The sequence below is a fragment of the Rattus norvegicus genome, chromosome 20, assembly GCF_036323735.1.
Source record: "Rattus norvegicus strain BN/NHsdMcwi chromosome 20, GRCr8, whole genome shotgun sequence".
Taxonomy (NCBI): Eukaryota; Metazoa; Chordata; class Mammalia; order Rodentia; family Muridae; genus Rattus; species Rattus norvegicus.
In genome coordinates, this window is record NC_086038.1 from 22,724,928 (window position 1) to 22,742,388 (window position 17,461).

A 17,461-nucleotide genomic window follows, 5' to 3' on the forward strand; every position below is an offset into this window, starting at 1 on the left:
GACCGGTAAATCAAGATCAAGACAAGCTGATTGCAAGACATATTCTTTTGAGTTTCACTTTTCCTTTTTGCTGTCTTAAAATTTTCATTCTGAGGATATTTTGTTTAAATTCATTTATATGATGAGGAAATCCAAAAAGTGTCTTTATGCCTTTTATCTTTACAAGTGGTAGGAAAGGTCAGTTATAAGAAGCCAACTACATTTGAGTAATTTTCAAATTCTCAGAAAGTTTTTCCTCCTGTGTTACTTCATTTTTGATTCCAAAATTACAAGGAACTGAAAACAAATACAGAAAAGAAAAGCAGAGATAAATGCCAATTTGATTGGTGCTAAATAAAAGTGTAAATGGTATAGTTCTTATTTGGTGTCATCTCATGAACTAACATAGTACTTCTCTTTACTGTGTTCTACGTTGTAGATCTGAGATTAGGTCACCTGTGTGTCCCACTGAGCTGACCCCCAGTCACTCATGTGTTCATTGTACACACTGTCCCCTCACTCACAATTATGGGATGCCATGGATATACTAGAGTAGCTACAGAGCACTCTGCCCAGAGCACAAAACATAAAGGAGGGATTTCTAATGGCGTGCAGTAGAACGATCCAATTTATCATATGTGATTAACATGTGTAGAGGCAAACAGTGCTTAAAGTATCTTGAATCTCTTAGAAAAGAAAAGAATGAAACAAATGAAACTGGAGCTTATAGATGCAAGAAAGACCTGGGTTCTCAGGCCAGTGTGCAAACCAATGTGGGTAACGAGTCTTTTATGTTAGATGGTTTAGGATGTCTGAGCAACTTCTAAAGGACATGCACAATACTGGTTTCTACTAATACATAATCTTATGCACATGACTGTTTTGTTGCCTTTATGAATGTGTCTTATGACCGTGGATGTCAAAATATGGTGTCAGTTCTCCCTCCATTTTTTAAACTGTGGTTGAAGATGTTTGTGAGCACTGTGTGAGTGCTGGGAACTGAACCCCACATTTGCAAGAGCACCAAATACTCTTTTAATTTTTATTTATTTATTCTTTAATCTTTTTATAGTCCAGACTTTATCCCCCCCCCCAGTTTACCCTCCCACTGTTCTATATCCCACACCGCCTCCTCCCATACATCTCCAAGAGGATTTCCTCCTCCCCTTTATCCCATCAGACCTCCCCACTCCCTGCTGGTCCCCAAACTCTTGGGGGTTAGGTGCATAGTCTCTGACTGAGTCCAGACATGGCAGTCCTCTGTTGTATATGTATTGGGGCCTCATACCAGCTGGTGTATGCTGCCTGGTTGGTGGTTCGGGGTCTGAGAGATCCTGGGGGTCTAGGTTAGTTGAGACTGCTGGTCTTCCTATAGGGTCTTCCTCCTCCTCAGCTTCTTCCAGCTTTCCCCTAATTTAACCCAGGGCTCACCAGCTTCTGTCCATTGATTGGATATACATATCTGCATCTGATACTTTGAGCTGCTTGTTGGGCCTTTTGGAGGGCAATCAGCATAGGTTCCTGTTTCTAAGCTCACTATAGCATCAATAATAGGGCCGATCTTTGGGCCTCCCCCTGAGCTGGATCCCAATTTGGGCCTGTCACTGGACCTCCTTTTCCTCTTTTGTTCCTGCAGTTCTTTCAAACAGGAACAATTATGGGTCAGAGTTTTTGACTGTGGGAAAGCAATCACATCCCTCCACTTGACATGTTTTCTTTCTACTGGAAGTAGACTCTACAAGTTCCCTCTCCCCAATGTAGGGCATTTAATCTAAGGTCCCTCCTTCTGAGTCCTGAGTGTTTCTCACTTCCCAGATCTCCGGTTCTTCTAGAGGGTCCTCCCACCTTCTACCTCCAGAGGTTGCCTGTTTGCATTCTTTCTGCTGGGTTTCAGTCCTCTTCCCTCTGCCCTATACCTGATCATGTTCCCCTCTAACCTCCCTGTCTCCTTTCCCACACAGGTCCCTTCCTCCCTACTATCCCCTCCTATGAATTTTTTCTTCTCCCTCCCAAGTGGGACTGAAGCATCCTTGTTAGCCTTCTTGAGTTCTGTGGATTGTATCCTGGGTATTCTGTAATTTGGGGGCTAATATACACGTATTCATGAACACATTCCATGCGTGTCCTTTTGGGTCTGCTTTACCACACTCAGGATGATATTTTCTAGGTCCATCCATTTGCCTGAAAAATTCATGATGTTCTTGTTCTTAATAGCTGAGTAGTATTCCATTATGTAAATGAACCACATTTTCTCTATCCGTTCTTCTGTTGTATGACATCTGGGCTGGTTTCAGCTTCTGGCTACCATAAATAAGGCTGCTATGAACATAGTGGAACACATGGCCCTGTGGCATGATGGGGCAAGTCTCTCAAGAAAGAAATTGAAGGTCTCAGATAATAGAAAGATCTTATATGCTCATGGATTGGCAGAATTAACATAGTAAAAATGGCTATCTTACAAAAGCAATCTACAGATTCAATGTAATCTCCGTCAAAATCCCAAAATAATTTTTCAAAGACATGGAAAAAGCAATTCTCAAATCTGGAAAAGTAAAAAGCCAAGAATAGTGAAAACAGTTCTTAACAATAAAAGAACTGGGGGAATCACTATCCTTGACTTCAAGCAGTATTACAGAGCAATAGTGATAAAGAAAATTGCATGGTATTGGTTCAGAGATAGACATGTTGATCATTGGAGAACTGACAAGCCAAAAATAAAACCAGAGACTTATGAACACTTTGATCTTTGACAAAAAAAACACTAAAAATATACAATGGACAAAAGAGGTGCTGGTCTAATTGGCATTCTGTATGTAGAAAAATGAAAATACATCCATATTTTTCACTTTGCACAAAAGTGAAGTCAAAGAGGATCAAGGACCTCAACATAAAACCAGATGCACTAAATCTAATAGAAAAGAAAATGGGAAAGAGCCTCAAACTTGTTGGCACAGGGGGAAATTTCCTAAACAGAACTTTAATGTTTCATGCTCCTAGATCAAGAGTTGATAAACAGAACCTCATGAAACTGGAAAACTTCTGTAAAGCAAGAGCATAGCCAACAGGACAAATCGACAACCTACAGATTGAGAAAAATTCTTCACTAACCCCACATTGATAGAGGGCTAATATCCAAAATATATAAAGAATCCAAGAAACTAACCACCTGAGAAACCAAAATAAACCCAATCAAAATATGGGGTATAGAACTAAACAAAGAATTCCCAACAAAGAAATCTCAAATGGCTGAGAAACACTTAAAGAAATGTTCAACATCCTTAGTCAGCAGTGAAATGTAAATCAAAACAACCCCGAGACTCCACCTTACACCAATCAGAATGGTTAAGATCAAAGACTCAGGTGACAACACATATTGGTGAGGATGGGGAGAAAGAGGACCATTCCCCCACTGCTTGTGGAATTGCAAACTGGTACAACCACTCTGGGAATCAATCTGGAGGATCCTCAGATAATTGGAAATAGCATCAAGTGCTGTTAATGACTGGGAAGCTTTTTCAGTCATTATTCATTTTTATTGGTTATTTTATTTACATTTCAAATGTTATCCTCCTTCCAATTTCCCCTCCATAAGCCACCTATCCCCTCCTCTCTCCCGCCTGTCTCTATGAGGGTGCTCTCCGACCCTCCCACGCTCTCCTGCCTCAGCGGTCAAGCGTTCCCCTATCCTGGGTCATCAAGCCTCCCTAGGACTGAGGGTCTCCTCTCCCAGTGATACCAGATAAAGCAATTCTCTGCTACATAGCCAGCCGGAGCCATGGATACCCTCGTGTACTCTTGTACTTTTTGGTGGTGGTTTAGTCCCTGGGAGTTTCGGGGGTTCTGGTTGCTTCATATTGTTGTTCTTATGAAGCTACAAACCCCTTCAGCTCCTACAGTCCTTGCCCTAAATTCCCCATTGTGGTTCCCATGCTCAGTCCAATGTTTGGCTGTGTACATCCTCACCTGTATTGGTCTGGCTCTGGCAGAGCCTTTCCTGGGATAGCTATACTGGTTTCCCATTAGTGTAAGCACTTCTTGGCATCAGCAATAGTGTCTGGGTTTGGTGTCCATCCACGATGGGATGGATCCTAGGTGATGCAGTGTCTGGATGGCTTTTCCTTCATTTTCTACCGCACTCTTTTTCTCTGCATTTCCTTTTAACAGGAGGAATTCTGGATTAATATTTTTGAGGTGGATAGGTGGCCCCATCCTTCAACTGAGGGCCATGCCCTATCTACTGGATATGGTCTCTACAAGTTCTATCTCCTCTTTGTTGGGTATTTTGGCTAAAGTCCCCCCTGTTGGGTCCTGCCAACCTCTTGGGTCCCTGGCATCTGGGATTTTTTTTTAGTGGCTACCCGCAGTTCCCCCTCCCTGACTGCTAACACACCTACTTTCAAATTCCCAGTCATCTGTACATCTCCCCGATCTCCTCCCATATCTGAACTGTCCCCTCCTTACACCCCTTCTTTCTCTCCATCCCAGATCCCTCTCTCCCTCTACTTCCCAGAGATTATTCTCTTCCCCCTATTGAGTAGTATCCACACTCTGTACTACTCAGCTATTAAAAACAACAAATTCACAAAATTCACAGGCAAATGGATAGAAAATGAAAATATCATTCTGAGTGAGGTAACCCAGTCCCAAAAGAACACACATGGTATGTACTCACTGATAAGTGGATATTAGCCAAAAAAAAGCTTGGAATACCCAAGATACAACTCACAGACTATCTGAAACTCGAGAAGAAGATCATACCAAAGTGTGGATGTTTCAGTCATTATTTTTAATAATGAGAAGGAAGATTCTGGAAGAGCAGCAATGCCTTTAAAATGAAAAGAATCACAGACTTAAGTATTTTAGAAATAAGACAACAGAAAGGCAGAAAAGGCAAATTTATTTGTTTTATGACCAATAGTGCATTTGTCACAACAGTATATTTAGCTTGTTGGTCAAAAAATGAATATATATATATATATATATATATATATATATATATATATCCAACATTAACTTCCAATAGTTTGTGATTTGTTACTGAAAGTGGGAATCATGTTTTATTATTTCAAACTATGTCTACAAGCGAGACCATATTTCTAAGTCTATTGATAAAGGAAAATGCCCTTAATCCTATTTAATATTAAGCATGGGAATGTATTTTGCATGTAAAATGCTAAAAGATTAGGGTTGCATTACCAAGGGGGATACTAAATGTTTCAAACTAATGGAAACAAATAGGTGACATTATACAGCCCAGATCAATAATAGAGTACTAAGACTCAATAAATAGATCCAGATACAAACATAAATGAATATGAGTGAGAGATTAATAAAAAATGGATTATGACAACAGATACCCTAAACACAATATGAAGTCAATGCATTCTTATCCTTAAAAACAAAACCAGTAAACTTCTACACACATTAGAGTTATAATCAATAAAGTAACAAAAAATTCTTAGGCTAATATTTAGGAGCTTGATAATTGATATTCGGTGACTTCTGTAGGAACTAGTTTAAAACATGATATGATTTGATATCTGAGAAACCAGAATTCATAAGTAGATTAATTTGCTTATATAATTAATGTATACTTTTGTTGGAAACTTCTCTCTAGACACACAAACAGGGTGGAAGATAAGACAAAAAATATTGAAAATGTAACAAAGGGACCCAAGTATGTCAACAAAATAATATATTATTTTATAAACCTCCTTATAGGTGTAGTAGACTTACACTAATTTATAACAACTTATAAAAAGAAAATTTTACTTAACAAATAAGAGTAACACTAAAAGTATTGTTGACTGAAAACTGGCATAAGCAACAAGATTTTACTCAGAAATCTATTTTGGTGGGGTGATGCAAAATCACCAAAGCTCCAACATCTCTTTTCAGATTCCATGACTATGCTTATTTAGGGATACAAAAAAAAATACCCTACTAATCATGTTGTTAAGAGAAACCAAGAGTAGAGTGACAGTTAAGATACACTCCATTTCTTCTGATCTGCCCAGTGATATCTAAATGCCTAGATTCATTATTTAAACCCACGCCGAGAATAGTCCATTTCCTGAAATCCTTGAGGAAATGCATTTGAGGTGGGATGGACCCATGTGGGCGTCTGTGGATAGCTTTGCCACCTCCGTAACCTACTTCATTGCCCTTTCTGTGCATCTCTCCTATGCAATCATTCCCAACCATTTCATAACTGGAAACAGTAAAGAGATTTTTAGATGGAGAAAATGGTGTGGTTGATGGTGTCAGAGAGGTTAATTGTTCGTTTTCTTTCCCTTTGTGTTCTTTTATTTCCTATGTAAAAAGAGAAAGGCTGTTTAAGCCATTGACACAATTGAGAATTGATATTACCTGTTGTCACTGTTTTACAGTGATCTCTACCTTTCTCCTATTTAGCATATTTGTTTACCACACTCACTTAGGGCTTATCTCTGTATCTCCAGAGATCAGTAAAACCAACATTTATTTCCTTTTTAATATAATATGAAATTAAGTAGTTTAACAATTTTAGAGCTGCATATTTGACAGTTAAGATATATTCATTCTGAAAACACTGGTTTTGTTTGAATCTGTTTTCATGCTGAAATGAGAAAATAATTGAGCTGTTTCACTTCTAAAAGGAAAGAATACCTGGGCTCTGAGGCCTGGCTGAGAGGACATGATCTTGGGGAGAAAGCTCTAAAGATTACCTTGAGTTCCCCCACCAGCCATGCATAAGCTCTTACTCTCCCTTTGTGAGACAAATAATTTTCTCACTCTTTATCTGTCTGTAAGATTATATGCTTATGTGTTTAAGATTATAAAATGATCTTGTGTATAAATATATCTATAAAGTCATATATATATATATATATATATCATAGGTGTGTCAACAAGTGTTCACAAACATGACTATATTTAAGAATCAGATAAAGAAATGAAATGTTATTAGTGTTCAGGAGCTCCTATTATACTCTGTTTGACACAGCTCACTATTCTGTACATCAAGTGTAACTTCCTGTTACTCCACCTCTAGGGAATGCATTGGCTTCTGCCATCTTTGAACAACTGCTGTGCACAGGTGGCACATAGACCTCACCCCCACATAAATAAAAGTAAACATTATAAAAGAACTATACATGCTTTTACTCCTACTATTTCCATGTGAGACTGAACTCATTTTAGTTTGTTTTATTGTATTTACTGTTTGTTTTGGTACATGGTTTTAGATGGTTCATGATATTATTCAAAATCAATGGAATAAATGTGTGGTTCTCAATATACTTACTGTCTTCTTTATGTTCATTGATCTCTTTCTGTCATCTATGGCTTTTACGTCATACTTTATATTTCTCAAAACTCCCTGTTAAGTTTTTTGTGCCCTTTGCCTGCAGATCTCCTAACATAACATATTCCCAGAGAGAAAATATACTTTCTTTTTCTGGTGTTTGTTTCTGCCAACTGGGTCATAGAGTGCAATGGTGGAGGCTCCCATAAATGTCAGACTGTAGATTGAGCATCGTCTTTTCTAGTCCCTAAAGGCCCAGAAATGGTGCTCACTGAAGTTGTGCTGAGGCGAGTTCAAACACAGTTCACACTGTTCCACAACTAGACACTCTTTACAACACTCAAGTTCTGCTCCCAGGTGTCTGCTATCTTCCCAGAATGAACATCTTTTCTAAATCTCTGTCCAGCTTATTTTAGCAATATCCAGGCACATTCTTACTCTATTGGAACAGAGGGAAAAAAAGGGAGGTTATTAGGGCCAAATTTTTCAGACTCATTGTGAAATTGAGACTAGCCAAGAGATGTTCAGAGGCCTCTGATGTCTCAGTCCCCCCCACCTCTTTCTTTCCTCCCTTCCTTCTTCTCTCCCTCTCTGCCTCCTCTCTCTCCCTGTCTCTTGCTCTTCCTCTCTAGCTCCAGCATTCTTTCCTTTTTCCCTCCTGTCTAACCTATGTATTTAATGTTATGAGGTTTTCTTCAAGAATGATATTTTATGATGTTAGTAACTGTGCTCTTGGGAAAATTCATCAAAGGTAGATATATTGGAGAATAAAAGCTCTGTCTTACCAATGTGGAGAAGTTTGCTTAAGCTATGCCACTACTGAGATGCAGACAGAGAAATGCCATATTTACAGATTATCAAAGGGCTCTATAAGTACTCTTTCACTTCTCCAGGTCTACATATGTGTATTTTAACCACTGTTTTTCAGAAGTGAGAATGGTCTTGATTTTGCAAAAACTCTCTGAGGAGATTCATTCTTCCTTTTTTTCATCTCCAAATATTTCTAATCACATTTATATATCCATGTAAATTATACGTTCTTGTAGTAATATCTTAGTGCCTGTGTGACTCTTTAATTTTATTTGTCCATTTCATAATTCAGTTTAGAATGAATGCTCAATTAAACACAAAAATCTATTTTGAATAAGTATATAGAAGTTGATAAAAAACCAACATAGTCTACTCCTCGTGAGAAATACCTCATGATACCATTTAGTCCTGTCTCTGAACCTGAGAACATATTACTTATGCTTTTCAAAGACATAGTATATAATATGTCACTCAAAGTGGAGTTCATGGTCTACACAAGAGTACTGAGTAGAAATGCACTAAAAGGAGTGAGTTGTCAAGGCTTATGTTAATGTTAGGTAGGCAAGAATCCTGGTATATCTAAATTATCTCATAAATGAAAGGAATCGGCCTTTCCTTTTGTTGTTCCCCCTGCCTTAATCATACTCAGAACACGTCCTCATCCAACATGGAATATGTATTCGAAGACTTACGACTTTTCAAACATCTGAAATGAAAAGAGCACAGTCAGAAGTGCAATGCCTAACATCCTAATTAAGGTCTAAAGAGAACCAAGAGAGATCAAAGTGGGGTCCATTAAGGTGCTTCCCTGATGGATAACTGTCCATTGTTCTTCTAAGAACGTAGCTCATTCTGTTATTACCATTGCCAAGTTTCTCTTACTCTTAGTTGAACTGATTTCTTGGTGAATGAAGAATGTGGCTGTACTATTGTGCAACCAACACTGGAATTATGGCAAATAAAGCCAAAAGGTTAGAAGGGGTGAGGGGGAGGTTGTGATAAATAGTTTTGAGATTTACCTCTAAAAATTTAATGTCACAATCCTATTGGATATTTCCTTACTAACATAAATTCAATGAAGTAATCTGTTGCAATGTTGACTTAAATTTTTGTATTATAGCAATTTTCTATAATAAAATTTTATTGAGTAAAACGTGACAGCAAATAGCATCATAACCATTTTCCTTGGGATTGCAGCTTCACTGATTGAAGTTAACTTGACTGTTGTTTACAGTGAGAGTTATTTTACCCTAAATAATATAATTATCATTTTTCATTAAGACCATTTGTTAAGTATCCACTTGCTTATTGTTTTATACTACAATGTTAAGAGATTAAGGAGGAAGAATTACCTATGATATAAAAACTTATATTCCAGGACGCAACATGTAATTATATGTGCATATGTGTGTGAAATTAAATCTTTGTGCTTTATACAATTATACTTTGTCTTGTTTTAGATTCATGCAATAGATCTATTTTTTGAAGAAAGCCAGGGAAACATGAGAAAACATAGCTCAGCTAATATGTTAAGGTAGCATAAGAGGTTGTATTGACATAGTTCTAATATGGAAATTGATCCATTACTGTTACAGTATAGTTAAGAAAATGCCACATTTTTATTGTATATGTGTGTATGTATACATATATATGATATATGCATATATTATCTAATATATGTATATATACATATGTGTATAATGTCTATATTATGTACATATTACATATATTATACACTTTTTGCATATGACTATATATCCTTACATATATGCATATATACATGTGTATACATGTGTATATATGCATATGTGTATACATGTGTATATAATATATATATAATATAGCATGTGTATATATTATGTCTAAGTTGCTATCTTCTGTTCTAGGAAATAAAACAAAGCAAAGCTCTTGTGTTACAAATCATATAGATATTGGAGCTAATTTGACACATTTCTAAAGTTAATAAGTATGAATAAATTATATAATGTGCAGCAGGATGCGACTATAACATTTAGGTTTTTTGGTATAGGGCATTGGATCTAGGATAATGTACATAGGGAGTGTATTTCTAACAATGAGCTACATTTCTAGGTGTTTCTTTTATGCAGTTTTAATTTTGCAATATGATATTACTAGGATGTCCAGCATACCACAAGACCCAACTTAGTGATACCATCTTAAAGGTTACACTATACTGATTCCCTGCAAGAACAACAAGAGAATCACATGTACATTATAGGAAATTTGGATGAGAAACAGAAAAAAAGAGAAGGGAAGAAATTATGAATGATTAATAAGGTCTACTGAAATGGTTTAGTGGGTAGAAGTGCTTATCTCCAAGCCTGTTGACCTGAGTTTTTCCCCTAGGACCCACTTGTGGGAGGAGAGAATCATTTCTTGCACATTGTCCTTGACCTTTGCATGTATACCATGGCATACTTTCATGTATACAAACACACATAACACACACACACACACCCTATATATGTTCAATGTTCATGTATGAACACACATACTGCATATGTGCTATGGAATATGTTCATGGACATACACCAACACCACCACTACCATGACCCACATACACATACACCCACAGTGAATGAATGTTAAAAAAATGGTTAGAATAATATGTTATAGAGACACCTGTGAGAGAAGTCAGAGTGGCACCAGTGTAGACTGGGAAGACACCTAAAGAAGTATAAAGATTCAGATGGGTCACATTGCAGAAAAAGAGATGTCTCTGAGAAAGAGATAATATATTTGATTTCTGTTTAAGATGACTATATAAATATAATCATATAGACTTTATTATAAAAGTTGTATGGCTGTAGAAAATCACTGCAGAATTGACTGATAATGGAAAAGGAATAGATATAAAATCTGATACCTGAGTCAGCCTGAGTTTTTCTTGTATTTGGACATTGTTTAAACTCAAGGGGCCCACAAAAATTTCAAAAGTGCACATGGAGGCCTTTTTCCTGTAAATAACTTCTGACCCCATGTCTGCAGGCTGGCCTGTACATGCTAAGTAGTTATATACACAAGGAATGCAAAAGGAGCAGAGGGGCCTTGCTAAGAAGAGACTCACTTTTAGACAAAGGGAGGGTGAGACAGGACAATGCGGGGTGAAAAGGAGTAAAGTTATATACATACATGAAAAGATAAAAAACAAGGTAAATAAATGAATAAAAACAAATACAAAAATGCCTGCAAAGTATAAGACAGAGTTTCTAACCATGGGAGGCCAAGAATTGCAAGTAGGACCGCCTGGATGTCCTGCAGGGATGAGTTGCCCAACAACCCCTGAGCCCCATTGTCTATCTTTCAGCTTGCTCTTCAGTCTGGAGGAGCCTTGCAGGACATGAGCATCCTGCATCCCCATGAAAACCTCTGCAGGCCTCAAAACTAACCAGTTCCACCAATACCATCCTAGTCAGAATCACCCACCATCCCAGTTGGGTAAAACTGTAACACAGCCTACAGAGTGGGGTCTGCACAGCCAGCAGAATCTGGTATCCTGAGCTCCATTGTCTGGCCCATGGTTTCTCCTCCCTTCCCAGGAAGTCCTGCTGCTATCAGAACCATCCAGCCAATGCAAGGGAAAACCAGATGCTCAAAGGACAGCATAAGAACACAATCAACAATACCACGGCTGATGTGGCAGCACCAGAGCCTACCTATTCTGCTACAGCAAGCCCTTGATATCCAAATGAAACTGAAGCACAAGAAAAGGATTTTAAATTCAATCTTATAAAGATGATAGAGGACTTTAAAGAGGACATGAATAAATCCCTTAAGAAAATAGAGAAAAAATACATTCAAACAGGTAAAGGAATTAAAATAGGAAACAAGTAAATATAAAATTTCAGGAAAAAACAAACAGCTAAAAGATATGAATAAATCTGTCTAAGACCTGAAAAGGTAAATAAAAGCAATAAGGAAAACACAAACAGACAATCGTGGAGATTGAAAACTTAGGACAGAGAACAGGAACTATAGATGTAAACACCACCAAAAGAATACAGGAAATGGAAGAGAGAATCTTAGGTATAGAAGACATGATAGAAGAAGTCAATATATTAGTGAAAGAAAATGCAAAAATCTAAAAAGTTCACAACACAAAACATCAATGAAATTTGCTACATTATGAAAAGACCAAACCTAACAATAATAGGAACTGAAGGAGAAGATTTTTAGCTCAAAGGCCCAGAAAAATCTCTTCAACAAAATTATAGAAGAAAATTTTCCTTAATTAAAATAAGAGATATGTATATAGTTACTAAAAGCTTACAGAACACCAAACAGATTGAACCAGAAAAGAAAATTCTCCCACCACATAATAATCAAAACACTAAATATACAGAATAAAGAAAGAATTTTAAAAGCAGCAAGGGAAAAAGGCCAAGTAACATATAAGGCAGGTGGATCAGCATTACACCTGATTTCTTAACTGAGATTCCAAAAGATAAAAGGGACTGAGCAGAGGTTTTGCAAACTCTGAGACCACATATATCACCCAGAGTATAATACCCAGCAAAATTTTCAATGACCATAGATGCAGAAACCAAGATGTTCCATGACAAAAACAAATTTAAACAATATTTTCAAAGGATACTAGAAGAAAGCCTCCAGACCAATAACTCTAATTACACTAAACAACATGCAATAAATAAATAATTTCACAGCATTAAAACAAGTAGAAAAGAAAGACACACACACACACACACACACACACAATCAACTCACCACCAACAGCAAAATAACAGGAAGTAACAATCATTAGTCATTAATATCTCTCCACACCAATGGACTCATTTCCCCAGGAAGATGACATAGCCTAGTAGAATGGATACATAAACAGAATCCATCATTCTACTGTATACAAAAGATACATCTCAGCAATAAAGATAGTCGTTATCTCCATATAAAGGGCTGGAAAAGGTTTTTGAAGCAAACAGACCCCTAAAGCAAGTTGGAATGGTCATTCTAATATCCAATAAAATATACTTTCAACCAAAAGCAATCAAAAGACATAGGAAAGGATACTTCATATGTATCAAAGAAAAAATCCACAAAGAGGACATCTCAATTCTGAATATCTATGTCCAAAAGGCAAGAGCACATACATTCATAAAATAAATATTACTAAAGCTTAAATCACACATCAAATCATAGACATTAAGAGTAGGAGACCTAAGAGGCTAGAGAGATGACTCTGTAGTTATGAGCACTGACTGCTATTCCACAGGTACATAGTTCAATTCCCAGCAGCCACATGGTGTCTCACGAACATCTGTAATGTGATCAGATGCCCTCTTCTGGTGTGTCTGAAGACAGCAATGGTGTACTCATATAAGTAAAGTTAAATAAACTTTAAAAAACAAGTAGTGGGAGACCTCAACATCCCACTCTCACCAATGGACAGGTCATCTAGACAGAAACTAAACAGGGAAACAATGAAACTAGCATAGATAATGATTCAAATGGACCTAACATATCTATAGAAAATTTCACACAAACACAAAAGAATATACATTACTCTCAGCAGCTCGTGGAAACGTCTCCAAAATTGATGATATATTTGGTCATAAAGCAAGCCTCACTAGATACAAAAAGATTGAGATGCATTTTATCAGATCACAATGGATTAAAGCTGGACTTCACCAGCAACAGAAACAACAGAAAACCTACATATTCATGAAAACTGAACAACTCTTTACTCAAGGATCACTTGGTCACAGAAGAAAAACTGAAATTAAAGACTTTCTAGAATTCAATGAATATGGGGGCACAACATAGCCAAACTTAAAGGACACTATGAAAGAAGTACTAAGAAAAAAGCAACTGAGCACTCTCATAAAACAATCTAGAATTCTCATGCTAATGAATAAAATCTACAACTGAAGGCTCTAGGAAAAAAAGGAGAACTGAATACACCCAGGAGGAGAAGACAGAAAATAATCATATTCAGGCTGAAGTAAATCAGAAACAAAGAAAATACTTCAAAGAGTCAAAGAGCTGGTTCTTTGAGAAAATCAACTAGATAAACCTCTAGCCAAACTAACTAAAAGGTGGAGAGACAACATCCAAATAAACAAAATCAGAGACTAAAGAGGACACATAACAACAGAAAGTGAGGAAATTAAAAAAAACAAAAACAAAAACAAAACAAAAAAAACCCCAAAAAACAAAAAAACCTTCTAGTTCTACTTCAAAAGTCTATACTTAGCAAAACTGGAAAATCAAAATGAAATGCATAGTTTTCTAGACATATACCAATTGTCAAATCTAAATCAAGGTCAGGCAAACTACCTGAATATTCCTATAACTCCCAAGGAAGTAAAAGCAGTCATTAAAAAAAGTCTCCCAACCAGAAAAACAAAACAAAACAAAACAAAAAACAAACAAAAAAACAAGCCCTGGACCAGATGGTTTAGTGCAGAAATTTACCAGACTTTCTAAAAAGAGCTAATGACAATATACCTTAAACTCTTTCACAAAAACGAAACAGAAGGAACAGGGGTGTGGGGTTCGGGGCGTGGGAGAGGAAACAGAAGGAACATTGCCAAACTCATTCTATGAGGTCAAAATCACCCTGATACCTAAAACCACACAAACAATCAATAAAGAAAATTTAAGACCAATTTCCCTTATGATCATTGATCCAAAAATACTCAATAAAATTCTTGCAAATTGAATCAAAGAGAACACCAACAATATAATCCACCAAGATGAAGTAGGCTTTATCCCAGGAATGCAATAGTAGTTCAATACATGAAAATCCATCAGTATAATCCATGATATAACAAACTTAAAGAAAAAAAACCCTCATAATTATCTCACTAGAAGAAGCCAAAAAAGCATTTGACAAAAATCCAACAGCCCTTTTAAATAAGGCTCCTATGAAAATAGTGGCACGTGTGTCCTTGTTACATGTTTGAGCATCTTTTGGGTATATGACCAGGAGTGGTATAGCTGGGTCCTCAGGTAGTACTATGTCCAATTTTCTGAAGAACCGCCAGACTGATTTACAGAGTGGTTATACCAGCTTACAATCCCATCAACAATGGAGGAGTGATCCTCTTTCTCCACATCTTGGCCAGAATCTGCTGTCACCTGAGTCCTTGATCTTAGCCATTCTGACTGGTATGAGGTTGAATCTCAGGGTTGTTTTGATTTGCATTTCCCTGATGCAAATCAGGGATGTTGAACATTTCTATAGGTGCTTCTTGGCCATTTTATATTCTTCAGTTGAGAATTCAATTTTAGGTCTGTACACCATTTTTAATAGGATTATTTGATTCTCTGAAATCTATCTTGAGTTCTTTGTATATATTGGATATTAACCCATTATCAGATGTAGAATTGGGAAAGATCTTTTCCCAAATTATGATAAAATTCTTGGAAAGGTCAGAAATTCAAGACCCATACCTAAACAGAGTAAAAGCCATATACAGCAAACCAGTAGCCAACATCAAACTACATGGAGAGAAACTTGAAGCAATCCCACTAAAATCAGGGACTAGACAAGACCGCCCACTCTCTCCCTACTTATTCAATATAGTACTTGAAGTCCTAGCCAGAGCAATCAGACAACAAAAGGAAGTCAAAGGAATACAAATCGGAAAGGAAAAGGTCAAAATATCACTATTCGCAGATGATATGATAGTATACTCAAGTGACACCAAAAATTTCACCAGAGAACCCCTAAACCTGATAAACAACTTCAGCAAAGTGGCTGGATATAAAATTAACTCAAACAAATCATTAGCGTTCCTCTACCGAAAGGATAAACAGTCTGAGAAGGCAATAAGGGAGAGGACACATTTCACAATAGTCACAAATAATGAAAAAAAAAAAAAAAAACCTTGGTGTGACTCTAAACAAGCAAGTGAAAGATCTGTGTGCCAAGAACTTCAAGTCTCTGAAGAACGAGATTGAAGATTTCAGAAGATGGAACTATTTCCTGCGCTCATGGATAGGTAGGAATAACTGGGAAATTGGCCATCTTACCAAAACCACTCTTCAGTGTAATCCACATCAAAATTCCGATACAATTCTTTCCAAATCTTGAAAGAACATTTCATCTTCATATGATAAAAACAAAATAAACAACAACAACAACAACAACAAAAGTCCATGATAGCTAAAATGATCCTGAACAATAAAAGAACTTCTGGATATATCACTATCCCTGACTTCAAGCTGTCCTATAGAGAGATATTAATAAAAGCTGCATGATATTGATATAGAAACAGACAGGTGGATCAATTGAGTCTAATTGAAGAGCCAGAAATAAAGCTATGGACACTTATGGACACTTGATTTTTGACAAAGCAGCCAAAGCCCTACAATGGAAAAGGGAGAGAGCATCTTCAACAATTGACGTTGGCTAATAATGTCTGCAAGAATGCATATTGAAGCATATTTCTCATTCTGCACAAAACTCAAGCCAAATGGATCAAAGACTTCAACACAAAACCAGATACGCTAAATCTAATAGAACAAAAAGTGGGGAATAGCTTTCAATATAGTGGTATAGGAGACAACTTCATGAACAGAAAATCAATTGCTCAGGCATTAATGTCAGAAATTAATAAACTGGACTTCATGAAACTAAAAACTATCTATAAGTCAAAGAACATCATCATTAGAACAAAATCATACATATACATTGGGAAAAGATCTTCAGTAACTCTACATCAGATGGGGGATAATATGCAAAATATATAAAGATCTTCAGAAGGTCACCAACAATCCAAATAACCTAAATGAAAATGGGGTACAGAGCTAAAGAGAGAATTCTCAACAGAGAAATACTGAATAGCTGAAAATGTTTGAAGTCCTTAGTTATCAGGGAAATGCAAATCAAAACAACTCAACCTTGAGTTCTCTGCACCCAAATCCCTTGGGAGGGAGAGCTAAACCTTCAGAGAGGTAGACACGCCTGGGAAACCAGAAGAGACTGCACTCAGCACACATTACTGATTCCAGAGGAAAACACCAAACACCATCTGGAACCCTGGTACACTGAAGTTCTCAGAAATGGCGGCGCAGATCTTCCTGGCTGCTGCCGCCGCAGAGAACTCGTGGGCAGCACCCCACGAGCAAACTTGAGCCTTGGGACCACAGGTAGGACCAACTTTTCTGCTGCAAGTGACCTGCCTGGTGAACTCAAGACACAGGCCCACAGGAACAGCTGAAAACCTGTAGAGAGGAAAAACTACACGCCCGAAAGCAGAATACTCTGTCCCAATAACAGGCTGAAAGAAAACAGGAAAACAGGTCTACAGCACTCCTGACACACAGGCTTATAGGACAGTCTAGCCACTGTCAGAAATAGCAGAACAAAGTAACACTAGAGATAATCTGATGGCGAAAGGCAAG